The sequence below is a fragment of the Mangifera indica genome, chromosome 19, assembly GCF_011075055.1.
Source record: "Mangifera indica cultivar Alphonso chromosome 19, CATAS_Mindica_2.1, whole genome shotgun sequence".
Taxonomy (NCBI): Eukaryota; Viridiplantae; Streptophyta; class Magnoliopsida; order Sapindales; family Anacardiaceae; genus Mangifera; species Mangifera indica.
Window position 1 is genome coordinate 2043522 of NC_058155.1, and position 15956 is coordinate 2059477.

The 15956-nt window shown below is 31.9% G+C and overlaps 1 pseudogene; it reads left to right on the forward strand.

The window, feature by feature from the left end:
• Window positions 1-8810: 8810 nt before the first annotated feature.
• On the forward strand, window positions 8811-11383 carry LOC123203715 (annotated as a pseudogene).
• The last annotated feature ends 4573 nt before the right edge of the window (window positions 11384-15956 follow it).

Here is a 15956-nt window from a genome sequence, read left to right on the forward strand (position 1 = left end):
AATGTCGATTGATCTGAATTGATCTTTTTATAAAATATATGCTCATCCAAATCTAAAAACGTTAATTTGAGTATAATTAGACTCGAATTAAGCCCAACCATACACACTCTTAAAGGAACATAAGGGCTTAATCCTTTGGGTGGGTCTATCATGAAAAGCTCAATCTAATCACAAGCTTATTCTCGACCAATTTTCATTGCTAGAAAATGTGTGTAATTAATTAAATTAGCCAATAACTGAATACAAAATTAACCAATAACCTTACTGTTATACTCATGTAATCAACTAAAATAATTAAATACATTGCTACCCTCATAATTAAACCTTCCAAAAAAACAACCATAAAATTAACTCTAGCCAACCAACTTAAAGTTCATTCAAGATATCTCTATCATTGCATTCAAGTATTGTGATAAATCTTAAATTTAACTTTTGCAATCAATTTATAGATTACTGTGTTTACTATTATTAGGTTGATTTATTGGATTCTTGATTGACTAATCCAATTGTCAATTAAGTATATCCAATACACGTATTTGTTACCCAGTTTGCATACCGGGTAAATGTTAAACAAGAGAGAAGTTAAATTTGACTATGCGTTATAGGGGTTATTAAAATTTCACCATGCATAAGGGGCTTGTTAAAATTTTACTATAAGTGAGGGGCATAACTTGTTCTATAGTCATGTAATAGGCATAAAATCTCAAGTATGGACTCGTGTATGCATAATTAGAGGGTAAGTCTAAATATTTAAAGGTAGGATAGGGTTACTCTATTCCTTACAGGTATAAAGAAACATCTTGAATATTAGAGGGTTATTTAAATTTTTTTAATAAGCCTAATCTATACACAATACACACGAAAAATGAGGATAAATTAATTTTTTGACATGATTTTTTTTAATTCTAAAATAAATGATCTTATATATAACTTTTGCAAGATTGATCAAAATGTTTGATGTGATTGTACTGGTTGGGTATGAAGGATAGTAGACAACAACTAAGTCTAACACAATGAATTATTTTAGAGGAAATAAAAAAAAGGCCAAAACACTTGTTTCCACCCAAAGTATAGTGAAATCTCAAAGTTTTATCCTCCTATTTTCAAAAACTCAAACATTCACTTATGAGTTATATTTTGTTAAAATTTTTAGTTAAAATTAAAAGTAAAATCGTTATTTTAATAATATTATTAAAATTCATTATATTTTTCTTCCCAAGTTTTAAAAACTAACAACTTCACTATTTTTTAAAGTTTTCTAACTTTGAAAAATTACATTTCCCACCAAACCTGGGGTTTCCATCTTTTTTCAATTTTAGTCACCCTCAAAACTTTGAAAAACAACATTTCACCCCCTTTTTGAACTTTGATTTTTGGCATCATCTCTGTCCATCTTCGGTGACCTCCTTCACTAGAGCAGAGCCTACATCAGCCTTCCTTTGCCCAAGCAATCCATCAGTGATATTGGTGAGGGTGCAACGATTGTGCACTCTTCATCACGCCCATCGCCAATGGATTGCTCAAGCAAAGGAAGGTTGACGTTAGCTTGGCTCATGCGAAGGAGGTGCCCAGAAATGGACAAAGATGACATTGAAAACTGAAGTTCAAGAGCACGGTGAAATGTTGTTTTTAAAAGTTTTGGGGGTGGTTAAAATTGGAAAAAGATGGAAACCCTAGGTTTTTTTTGGGGGGGGGAGGGGGGAATGTGACTTTTCAAAGTTAGAAAACTTTAAGTAAGAGTCAAGTTGCTAGTTTTTAAAACTTGGGAGGGAAAAAAATGAATTATATATATTTTTAATAATATTATTAAAATAACCGTTAACCCTAACTGAAAATTTTAACAGAATTTGGTTCACGGATGAGTGTTGTGTTTTGAAAGTTGGAGGGTAGAACTTTAGAATTTCACTATACCTTGGTGGGAACAAGCTTTTTGGCCTAAAAAAATGGTAATAATTCCTCTTGACATAATATAAGAAAAATTGGTTGAGTTGTTAAGTAATCGTTTGCACATTAACCATAGATTAAATATTATCTAGATAGTAATGAAACCCAAAAATATAATCAATGAGATGTTGTATGGCATTAACGATTATAATGATATTGGTTATTACATTTTCTATTCCCAAAGGATGATGAAATTAATTCTTCTATTTGTCACAGCTACTCCAAATTCAAAGAAAGAACATTCTTAGTTTTTTGTTCCAAATCACGTAGATCTGAAAGTGCTTATAACTTGCATGGCTGAGATAATATATATGATCATTGAACTTGCATAACTTTTTAGGACAAATTTTTTTGTCATCGTTTATGAAATTTTTTATAGTATTACTATCAAGTTCATGTTTAAGTTTGAGAGGAACAATATTGTTTTCCTTTAAAGACAAATATCGAAGGATACTCTCACCAGAGGTGTATAGAAGAGGTTGAATCCAATTTAGATCAACACTTCTCAAGCACTTGACCTCTAATGTCGTGAGAAGCCGTGAACTTCTCAACACTTGGTCATGTGGGATTGTTCAACCCTGGTATTTCCTTTTTCGGCTTGATCCTATGTTCTAAAAAGACATAAATTTTGGTTAATACTTGTAAAAATTGAAATCAAATAATTATGAAAAAAGAATATAAAATGTTGACGGAATAATTAAAAATTTGTGAACTGCATATAGACTACACGAAGTGGAAATTTTCAATTACCCATTTTACATAGTAAACTTTTCAACTGCCCCCGGCTACGCATGTGGATATAACAATGGACCCCAATACATGTTGTGAAATTCAATATGCATAGTGAACTTTCGATAATCCCCTTATGAATAGTAAAATTTCCCCTCAGTATTTGTAATCAAATTTCAATACGCATACTAAAGTTACAATAAATCACCTAATATGCATATTTAAATTTCAATTACGCCACTACACATAATAATATTCCAATAAACCCATTATAATCTACTGTCAAATAATAATAACCACCCCAGCCTTTCCCAGCTTGCTTAAGGGGTATCATATGTGCAATGTTGAAAACCACTTACGGCCGTTAGGATTTAAAAATTACCTTGATAATATATCTTTTATTACTTTGTTTGGTTTGTCAGTAATAAAATATTACGGTAATCTTCTATTACCAATGCTGACATGGTAGGTAATATAGGTGGTAATCTAATTACCACCTTCACTTTAGGTATTAAAAGATTATCAAGGTAATCTTGATTTTATTATAATTATATTATTATTTATTAATTTTTGAGATAAAAACAAATTTATTTTTAATTAATATAAAAAATATTATAAAAATATTTAAAAAATAATTATATTCAAGGGCATTTAAGTAAAATAATTTATTAGTATTTTTTTATTACCTTTAACTAAACACAATAATTATTTATACCTATCAAATTTTATCAAACATAGTAATCATTTATACCCAGTAATCTTTAAAATAATTTATCTTCAAAGTAATCTTTCTATTTTCATAATAAAACATTACCTAAATCAAATACTCCCTTAACGATTTAAAAATGTTGCCACACACAAATCACATAAACTTGATTAACATAGGCATTGATTGTAGGGATGGAAACAGGCAGGATAGGAGATAAATACCCTATTCCTTGTCCACTTTCTCGATCCCTAATATAAAGAAAACAAGGAATCCCCATCCCCTTATCATGGGAAAACTACTCTCCTCTTTCTCTCTCTATCTTCATAGGAAATTTTTTTTTTCGCCTTTTCCTTTTCATTCCCACTAAAAAAATAATATAATATTAATTAAGTTATTAAAATTTAAAACTTTTAAGGATAATTCAATATTTTAAGGGTTTAGCAAATATATAGAGAAGAGAATGAATTAAAGAAGGGACCGATTGAATAGAAAATGGATCAGATATATATATTTATCTTTATTCATATCTCCGTTCTTATTGAAAAATCTCCTCCTCATTCAAGAAGAGGTGAACCGAAGATGTTGAGGGTAAAAATGCTATCCCTAATTGATGATGAAATTTGTGTAATGAAGGTAAAAAATAATGACAACTGATCTTTTTTCCTATTTTATGAAGTTAAAATTGCAGGAAACAACAGAAGAATGACGACTAAAACAAAGAATAATGACAACAAATTTTTATGATCTTTTTTGACGATATTGTCAATTAAAAAATGTGTATTGCTATATTGGATACTAAAATATATTACGGACCCGTTAAAAAGTGTTTGACTTTAGGCACGCATCGCCGTGTGTGGGGTACTAATGTATAGCCATTTGTATCACTGCATCCGAAAGTGCCTAATTTAATAAGGCCGAATGATTTATTTCCACCCATGGCATAGTGAAAACCCAAGTGACCTGGTTAACTTTCAAAAACTCAAATACTCACTCATTCATTAGTTTTGGTTGTTATAATCAAAAGTGAAATCATCCTTTAAATGTTTTTATTTAAATAAAGAAAAGTTAATTCCTTTTCCCCCTTAGTTTTAAAAACTAACTATTTTACCCTAAATTTCATTTTATCTTTCCGACGATCATTCTTCCTAGCATTTCTCTTTGGTATCATCTCTCCTCCCTCCAAGGTGATTTTTCGACATGAAAACCACCAAAAATCTGATTGAAATGGTCAGATTTTTTTGTATAGATCTGTGCAAAAATCGTACAAATTTGTGCAATAATCTATGCGTCAGTGACACACAAATTAGTTGGATGGCATTGCATGGACGACGCCCATGTCTATTTGACACCAATAGACAAATCTGCATTTCACCGACACATCGATCATCGCACAGATCTATGCAATTTTCACATATTCGTTTGCGAAAATTTGACTATTTCAACAAGTTTATGGTGGTTTTCGTACCGAAAAACCACCAGGGAGGGAGGAGAAATGCTGTCGAAGATGAATGCTAGGAAGAACGGTAATCGAAAAGATGGAATTGAGTTGTAATGTTTTAAAGTTTGCAGAGGTGGATGTTCATTTTGAAATATAGAACCGTAAAAATATATATAGTGGGGGTGAAAATTAATTTTTAAAATTAATTTAAAGAAAAAATAGTTAATTTTTAAAACTAAGGAGAAAAAGGAAATTAATTTTAGTTTATTTAAATAAACTAGAGGGAAAATGATTAATTTTTAAAATTAAGAGGCTAAAAAGAAATCAGTTTTTCTTTATTTAAATAAAATTTTTTAAATAACAATTTCATCCTAATTATAACTGTTAAAACTAAAAGATGAGTAAACATTTGGATTTTTAAAAGTTAATGAGTCACTTTTAATTTTCACTATACCTTAGGTGAAAATAAGTCTTTTGGCGTTTAGTTAATTATTATATATTTTCTTAATTATTTTAACATGTCTTTATTTTTACCCACAATAATTAGGGCTAAACAAAATAATTAAGTCGAAACCAAAATGGTCAAGTACTTGCCCTTCAATTTTGATTCTTATCTAGAATTGTCTTACCTTGAGTATTTTCCGACTTTTATTATTGTGAAACCGTCCGTTTCGATTTTGATTTTAATACTATTTCCTAAAGAACCGAATGAAACCGGAAATGATCAATAGCAAATTAAAAACTTAATTGTACACAAATTATTTCTTTAATTTTTGCTTAATTGTCCGCAACCTTTATCTCCTTAGCAAATTAAAAACTTAATTGCATTGCACCCAACCATCACAACCAAATTATTTTAACCTGTCTTTATGTTAGATGATGAATAGTACGTTTTATCTCCTTATCATTTTCAACCTTTACAATTTCAAGCGCCCTTTTTCTCTCTCCATCTCTTTTCTCTTCTCTCTTTTAACTCACCTGGTTTACTTCTCTTTTTAACTCACCGGGTTTAGACTTCAGTGACTCACCCCATGTGATCAACTACTGTCTACACGCAATGTAAAAAACAAATGTTTAATTTGGTATTGGAAACATGTTTAATAACACCCCTGTCATGTATGCAGCCATGCAATGGAAACCGGAATTGAGACTCGTCCCGGAGCTGAGTCTATTCTCAAATTCCTGCTAAGCTAAACTTCATGTATGACATGGCAGTCAGCAGGGCCCACTGGGCCTGCAGCCCGTGTCAGGCCTAGGGCCTACATAGTCGTGTGCCTTTTGTGTTGAGATGGCCTACAAAAAAATTGAAACCCAGACACGACACTATATCTATAAGATTATGTCATATTAAGCCCATTAATCATATTAATGAAAAAATAAATTTAAAATAATAATTACTTAAATTTACTAATATAAAATTCATTTTAAATTAATATAATTAAAGATCGTAAATTGTAAGTTAATTATGTAAATCACATTTTGTTTATATTTTAAAATGATGTAAAATTATTTTTTATTACTATTTATCGTATCTAATTAAGAAAATTTTTTTATTTTATCGGTGACGCCGCGATGACCTTACTTTATCTAATTATGTCTTTTTGGCTTACGTGACATTTGAGTCAAAACAACTATTTTTCATATACTCTATAAACAAAAAGAATCGAATAACTAGCATGTGCAGTCATCCGATAGTGTCTCTCGCATTTTTTCTATACCTACTACTATCATCATTCTGTTAATGTCTATTACCAACTTAGTTTTTATTTTATTTTAATAATTTTTTAATTATTATTTTCTTTAAAATATTTTAATAATAAAAAAACTTAATATACTCTAAACATAAATGTGTGTAAGCGATTGAGATGACTTTACTTTTATAAACTCAGTTGATCAAGAGTGGGTGCAATGTAAATACTAGAACAATGTTTACAATATAAAACATTGATCAATGTTTACATTGATCTCTATTACAATATTTACATTGTGCTCATTCCTCATCAATTGAGTCTACAAAAGTAAAGGTGTTTCAATTATCTACACACTTTTTTTCGTTTAGAGCATATTAAGTCTTTTTATTATCAAAATATTTTAAAGAAAAAAATAATTAGCAAAATTATAAAAACTAAATTATTAATAGACATTAAGGGAATGGCAACAATAACGAGTACAATAAAAATTAAGAGGGATATTGTCTTAAAGCCATGTCCACGAGTTACTCAGTTCTTCTTACTAGTAAAGTGTATGAAAAATAATTATCTCGACTCAAGTGTCAAGTCAAGAAGATATAGTTAGAGAAAGTAAATCTATCACGACGTCACCAATAAAATAAAAAATTTCATTTTATTAGATACGACAATTAATAATAGATTATAATTTTATATTGTTTGAAAATATAAATAAAATGTGATTTAGATGATTGACTTATAATATACAATCCTTGGTTGTATTAATTTGAAAAAAAATTATTATTAATAAATTTAAAAAAAATTTAATAAAAAAACTAAAACAAAAAAATTAATACAGAAATTAAATGAAGAAAATGTATAAAAAAAATGAGAGTAAAATTAAAAAAGAAAATATTGAAAGAGATTGAAAAAAGAGAATATAAAGAGAGATTGAGAAACTAGGTTGCATATGTGGTTAGAGAGTGGGAGGGAGGTTAATATAGAAGAGAAAAGAAAAGAAAATTAAAAAATTGAAACCCAATACTACTGGCTACATTGCATGTTTTTTTTTTTTTTAATTTTTTTGCTTTTTTAAGGGTATAGACTCGCTACAATTGTGGGTTATAAAGAGTCTCAGATTTGCAAATCATATCTGTGCAATGTCTGGTCGTCTGTGTGTTAGCCAAACAATGCATAGATTCGTGTGTCGTCTGATCAACTTTTTAATGGATTTTACATTAGAAACAAAAATAATAAATCTAAAGAAAAATTATAATTTCAAACTTTTAAATAGAGAAAAATTGTAATTTTTTTAATCTAAGATAGTAGAATGAGATATAATTTTATTTATTTTAATATTAATTATAAAATGATAATTTTACCACTATAATTAATTGAAAATTTTAATGAAAGCTAAATAATGAATTGGTATTTAAGTTTTGAAACCTTGTAGATGAAATTTTGGTAATTTTGGTACTTGACTAAAACTTGGTTGGGAACAAAAACTTTGGCCTTTTTTTTTTTTCCTCCTAAAATCAAAAGTTCGAACCGCCATGTGCTCTTTTCCAACACCTGAAACTCTATAAAAGACATCCCGTAATAACCCATTTATTAATGATGATAAACAATCCACAAATCAAAGTAGTAAAGTTTGCTGGACATTATAAAATCAATAAAATTATATATATTTATTTTGAGTAAATAAATAGATACATACTTATTATTGATATTATATAATTGAATGATTTTGAATTAAAGATAAAATAACGTTTAATCACATAATAACACACATAAATATATATAATATTACTCTTATAATATCTTCTTTTCTTCACTTTTAAGTCTTTAGGAAAAAAGAAATTACCCACAAACAATTTTGATCAATCATTGTTACTCATCATCTGCTTCCTTTTCAACTTCTTTTTCTCTTGGTCAGGGGACCTTGTCCTCCACGGTTTATCTCTGATAAATTAAGAAGTATGGACCCTGCCAATTTAATATGAAATCCCATATGTTGGTAGTGATTGTATACCTAATATATACATTAGTATTAGTTGAAGTACAATGTGATTGTCAAGGATTTGGCATGTACAAAATAAAATCGTTATCAAAAGTCGGTAATATTAATCAGTATGGTTTCGGATCTTTGATTGATTTAGAGTCTTCTGACTTAAGGCGCATGGTAAGCTTGTCATGAAAGTTATAGTATGAGATTGTCTCCCTCCACCAAACATGAGATTTTTTCCCTCCACCAAACATATCAAAATCTCACTAGGTCATACACGGTCTATTTCTTCAAGAAAAAGAGTTACAATTTCTCTATTAGGTCCTTCCATTTTCATCACTCTTGAGATCTGTCTCTGTCTCTCCTTCACCATAATCATGATAACCCCGAGGTCCAAGCTTCAATCTCCTCTTAACATCAAGCTCATTCTCCTCTTTGCTCTCTTCCTCCTCCTTCTCCTAATAACAAGAACAACCTTCTCATCTTCATCTTCTCAAGGGAAAAACTCAGCCCCCATTTCACAAATCAACTCCTCAAACTCAAAATATGAGATCAACAACAAAAAGAAACAAAACCATCTTCCCTTCTCTTATTTTACCCCAAACTTGCAACAAAGCCCCGTACTCTCTCTCCAATGGTCGTCCATTATGCAACCACAAAAATCATCCCACAACAAACCCTGAAAGAAATCTCAGTCTCCTTAAGAGTTCTTGAGAAGAAATCACCCTTCAACTTCCTCCTTTTTGGCCTAGGCCACGATAGCCTCATGTAGGCATCTCTCAACCATGGAGGCCGCACAGTGTTTCTAGAAGAAGATAAAGCCTGGGTCGACAAAATCAAAGAAAAACTCCAGTCCCTAGAATCGTACCACGTCGTGTATGACAAGTGTCGGAAATATAAATTGGGCTTACAAGTGTGTAGATTGAAACTCATGTTACATAAAACCTATTGACTTATGTTAAGGTCCAATCCATACACTTATATACCACTCTCTTATGTTTTATTTATTAGATGTGAGACTCTTTCTTTGAGTCTCCAACACCCCTGCTTAAGTGCAAGCACCTAGGTGGTTAAACCTGCCTCTTGGCTCAGCCGATTTTTAGCTGGGTGCGTTGTCACTTGTATCCAGAAACACTTAGGCTGTTAAACCCACCGTTTGGCTCATGCTCTGATACCATGTCAGAAATATAAATTGGATTTACAAGTGTGTAGATTGAAACCCATGTTACACAAAACCAATTGGCTTATGTTAAGGTCTAATCCATACACTTATATACCACTCTCTTATGTTTTATTTATTAGATGTGGGACTTTTTCTTTACGTCTCCAACACCCCCGCTTAAGTGCAAGCACCTAGGTGGTTAAACTTGCCTTTTGGCTCAGTCGATTTTTGGCTGGGTGCGTTGTCACTTGTATCCAGGAACACTTAGGCTGTTAAACCCGCCGTTTGGCTCATGCTCTAATACCATATCGAAAATATAAATTGGGCTTACAAGTGTGTAGATTGAAACCCATGTTACATAAAACCAATTGGCTTATGTTAAGGTCCAATCCACAACACTTATATACCACTCATTTTACTTAAGTTTATTAGATGTGGGACTCTTCTTTATTTGAGTCTCAACACCCCCGCTTAAGTGCAAGCACCTAGGTGGTTAAACCTGCCTCTTGGCTCAGCCGATTTTTGGTTGGGTGCGTTGTCACTTGTATCCAGGAACACTTAGGCTGTTAAACCCGTCGTTTGGCTCATGCTCTGATACCATGTCGAAAATATAAATTGGGCTTACAAGTGTGAAGATTGAAACCCATGTTACATAAAACCAATTGGCTTATGTTAAGGTCCAATCCACAACACTTATATACCACTCATTTTACTTAAGTTTATTAGATGTGGGACTCTTCTTTATTTTGAGTCCTCAACATCAAGTGACAACGCACCCAGCCAAAAATCGGCTGAGCCAAGAGGCAGGTTTAACCATCTAGGTGCTTGCACTTAAGCGGGGGTGTTGGAGACTCAAAGAAAGAGTCTCACATCTAATAAATAAAACATAATAGAGTGGTATATAAATGTATGGATTGGACCTTAACATAAGCCAATTGGTTTTATGTAACATGGGTTTCAATCTACACACTTGTTAGCCCAATTTATATTTCCGATATGGTATCAGAGCATGAGCCAAACGGCGGGTTTAACAGCCTAAGTGTTCCTGGATACAAGTGACAATGCACCCAGCCAAAAATCGGCTGAGCCAAGAGGCAGGTTTAACCACCTAGGTGCTTGCACTTAAGCGGGGGTGTTGGAGACTCAAAGAAAGAGTCTCACATCTAATAAATAAAACATAAGAGAGTGGTATATAAGTGTATGGATTAGACCTTAACATAAGTCAATTGGTTTTGTGTAACATGGGTTTCAATCTACACACTTGTAAGCCCAATATATATTTCTGACACAAAAGTTCACCAAGCTGAAGATTTGATGAGAATCGGTATAGGAAATGAGTGCACGGCCGTGAGCGATCCGAGGCTTTCAGAGTGTCAGTTGGCGCTGAAGGCTTTCCCGAGCGGTGTTTATTATATTGAGTGGGATTTGATAATGGTGGATGCTCCGACAGGGTACCACAATGAAGCTCCACGGAGGATGACCGCAATTTACACGGCGGGGTTGATGGCAAGGAACAGAGAAGAAGGAGAGACGGATGTGTTTGTTCGTGATGTAGACAGAATTGTAGAGGATAAATTTTCCAAGGCATTTTTTTGTGAAGGATATATGAGGGAACAAGAGGGGAGGATGAGGCATTTTACAATTCCTAGTCATAGAGCTCATGTGGGCAGGCCTTTTTACCCGCTTTAAATTTTCAATTATCAAGTATTATATTTGAAAAGGGTAAAGATTAGTGCTATTAATATGTCATTTCATTATAAATTATTTTAAAATTAATTAACATTTATTATTTATTACTATGAAATCAAATATTATATGAATAAGGGAAAATGGTTTCTTCTTAAATCTTTGAATTGCAGCTAATTAATTTCCTATTAATATTTCCTTCTATCATCGATATTTAGGGGTCAAGATATAATGATTTGCCATCCTTGACTTAATCTAATCTTACACTATATATATATATATATATATATATATATTGAATTCTCCTTATATGCAATTACTTAATTTTTTTTATCTTGTCACTTTTATATAGAAAAAAAATAAAAATTAGGTCAAAATTTTAAATTACAGTATTGTTATCATTATATAATTATAAATTTATTTTTAAATATCAATGTAAACAAAAATTCTTAATAATGAGTATAGCTCTGATTTCAAGAAATAGGGTGGTCTTTAGCAACATTAAGTATTAGAACTTCATAATGTTAGATTTATCATTAATAGAAATTATATTAAATAACATTTATTATGATAGACGCATTTTTACCTTTTCAGGAATGTTATTTTTTTATTATTTATTATTTTTAATATTAAAATCTTTGAATATAATAATATAATTATATTTAAGGATATAATCAAATCAAACTAAATTTAAATTTGGATTATATTGAGTTTTACTCGGCTCATAAAAATTGAGTTTAAATTTAGGTTTGAGCTTGATGAGTTTTTACAAAACTAAAGTCGAGTTTGAACTTGATATAATTAGTCAAGATTAAACTCAATTTGAACTCAGCTTAAATATTATTTTTTTATAAATTACAAAAAACCTCCAACGTGGGAGTGTATCCTTCCAACGTGGGAGTTTCCAAATTACAAAAATCTCCCACACTAGTTGTAACATAAGCTAGAAGGGTTGTAGGTTTGCCATTTTGGTTAACAACACTAGTTGTATTGGTTGTTCTACCGTGGAATTCAAATGAGATACCATAATTCAAGGCTTGTTAAGCTCTTTCAAGTCTCAATTAATGTTTAGGTAGAAGAAATCAGGCTTCTTGAAGTATGATTGTATCATACTTGCTCTAATCTTACTATGATGCTGGCAACAACAAGAAAAATACTCAGATCTAGATCATCTAGTATATGGTTAATGACTTCTTCATCAATCATGTAAATAATTGAAAAAATATTATTTTGTATATTTCATAATGTTTGATTATACATGAATATATACATGTTTTAAATTGTATACAAATAAAATAAAATCAAGCTAATCAATATATAATTACATATAACAAGAAGCCAAATATTAAAAATATAGAAAATATAGAAAATAGAATATACTCTAACATCCTCCCCCCCTTCCCCTCCCCCCAAAACTTAAGTAGGCAAAAAATTTGCTATTTTAAATTTGCAATATAAATCATAAAAGAAAATGGGCTTTAGTGAAGATATCAACTATTTGATTAATAGAAAGTATAAAAGCAAGATGAAGGGTCCTTTTGATAAGATGATGGTGAATAAAATGGCGGTGAATAAAATGACAATCAATCTCAATTTGTTTGGTGCACTCATGAAAAACATCATTATCAACAATCTAAATGACACTATGATTATTATAGTATATGTTTGTAGCATTTGATTGAGAGACTCTTATATCTTATAACAACCATTATAGCTAGAGAAGTTTAGAAATAGTGTCTGCAAGTACTTTATACTATGTTTTTGTATTTGAACGAGAAACAATTGTTTACTTCTTATTATGCCACAAGATAAGAGAATCTCCTAAAAATAAACAATAACTAATGGTGGAATGTCTATTTGTAGGATCATCAGTCTAGTCAATATTAGAATATGCACGTAATATTAGTGAGAATTGAGCAAAAAAATAAAGATCATGGAACAGGGTACTCTTAATATGTTAAAAGATACAAAGTACTGCTGCAAAGTGACTAGTACGAGGAGTAGCCATAAATTAACTAACAATATGAACGACACAGACAATGTTTGGGCGAGCGGCAGTTAGGTAAATAGGACTTCAAACCAATTTTCTATAGAAAGTGGGATCATTCAACATCATTCTGTCTATTGGAGAAAGTTTGACATTGACTTCAAATGGAGTGGAGATAGTTTTATTTTTTACAAACTAACACGAAATAAAAGATCAATAGCATATTTGGCTTGCGATAAGTATTAACTAGTACCATCAGAGAGAACTACTATTCCAAGGAAATAGCTCAAGTGACCAAGCTCCTTCATTTTAATTCTATTGCACCCTATGCATCATCTCTAGGAATAATCAAATCATCGACATATAATAACAATATGGTACATCATCTCTCAATTTTGTGGATGAACAGAGCATTATCATAAGAGTTAAAGTAGAACCCAAATTGACCAATGGTAGAGTTGAATTTGACAAACTATGCTCTCAGAACCTGCTTAAGTCCATATAAGGTTTTGCGAAGACGACAAAACTTTGTAAGTGGATGAATATATCCAAATGGAGGTTTCATATCAACTTTTTCTATAAGATCTCTATTTAAAAAGATATTCTTTACATTCATCTGAGAAATTTTTCATTTCTGAACAGTTGTAATAGCTATAAGACTGCAAATAGAAGTGATTTGAGCTACTGAAGCAAATTTTTCCTCATAATCAACATCATACCCTTGAGTAAATCTCTTTCTACTAACCGAGCTTTATAATATTCCACTAAGCCATCAAGCGAAGATTTTCCCAACTATTGAATTTTGAAGTTGAAATTCTTTTAAGAGGGGATAAAAGTACTACCCCTAGGTAAGTGTAAAAGACATTTCTGACATTTTCCTATCTTTTGACACTGCTTTTATTGCTCGAATTTTGGGTGATTAGGATCTTTATGCCAATCACCTCTGACAATCAGATGCGAAATGTAACGTTTCCAAAGTAGAATCGCACCTTGCATTCAATTATAGGAATTAAAAACCATGACCCCATAATTTGCGCTTAAATAATCATAATTCTCCCAAAATTTTGGCATGAAGATATCTATGGCAGGATAGACTTGCCATGTATAACGCTATTGTTTTTGTTAAAAAAAGGAACTGCGTTAGAAGGAAGAAAACTAACGCAAATTTTCCTATTCACCCAGCACCTATCCATAAAGAGAGCAAAAGGGCAGAAGCGGTTGTTCACCGACCAGAGAAGGAAGTTGTCGGGGAGATCCTTACCACATGAAGACCGTCGTGATTGTCAGAGGTGAGATAGGCCTTCAATCCACCAATTCCTCTTGTCACTAATTTCTGTAATTACGAATTTTGTATATAGAGTCCGTGTATTTTATGCATAAAGATCATGTATGTCAACTGTTTATATTTTTTTCATGAATATTTCATAATGATCATGTATGTATAGTTGTATGAGGACTTCAAATAAAAATGGCGACTGTGCCTTCGCCGGATCACCGTCTGGCGCCGCCAAGGTCCAGATTTGCAACGCTTGTGCCTGATGTGCACTGTGCACGTTAGGCAGGTTTTTTGTTGCCGACGTGCAACGTCCATGTCGGAAATGTAGGGTGCACACCGGACGTACAACACGAGAGACGATGGACCTGCAGAGGCCCAGAAGAAATAGGCATTTATCCACTGCATTTTTACCGGGTGAGGCTCCACTAGCCACTCCGTGCGTCCAGCATTTTGTGGCTTCTGATTATTGCTTTGAGAACATCGTCTTTGGGTATACATGGGATCAAGATCATGAATATTGGGTTTTTATGGCTTGCCCCAGTTTTACAGCGGTGGATCCAATGTGTATTGGAATCCATTTCACCATATTCATTTTTCTTCTAGTTCACATTTTTAGTCCTTCTCCAATTTTTTTTTCTTTTTTGAGTAGTTTTAGCCGCTCATGATTCCGTAATGTTTTCAACATTCTTGTAAGGGGAGGGATATATTATAGTTGTCTCTGTGAAATATTCTCTTCAAGTTTATTACACTGTGTCGGCTGGAATGATTCAACCGTTTTCTTTTTCTTTTGTGTACGCGTTAATGGTGCACTCAACTGAACAGTGTGCCACGTGCACACCCACCCAGTTATGGTGCACCTGCATAGTTTGGATTGAATCCTCACAGTTTGTAGAGTACCCAAGCCGAATGTGTCACGTTCGGGTCAAATTTAAAAAAAAAAAGAGATAATTTTCACCCTATTTATAAGCCTGGGGACAAACTTGATAATATTCGCAAAGGACCAAGTTTGAAAACATAGTCATAATTATATATGTAGATGATTACGAGTTGTATTAAAGGTCAATTTGATAAGACGTTTCAGTTTTGAGGATGTACGAATTGATTAATAAGATGTTTCAATTTTTAATAGAAAAGTGGAATTAAATTGAGTGACAATAATGATGAAATGGCATCTGAGATGGGTATCCCTTCGAGCCATTCCCACGAGGAAAGTAAGTGACACCTGAAATAGATATCCCACTGGATGCATCTGGATGCATGTGACAATGGGATTCTGTCAAGGATATTTATAAGGAACACACAAACTTATTATGAAAGCATATTGAGAGTTACGACTCACATGTTTCTTGTTTT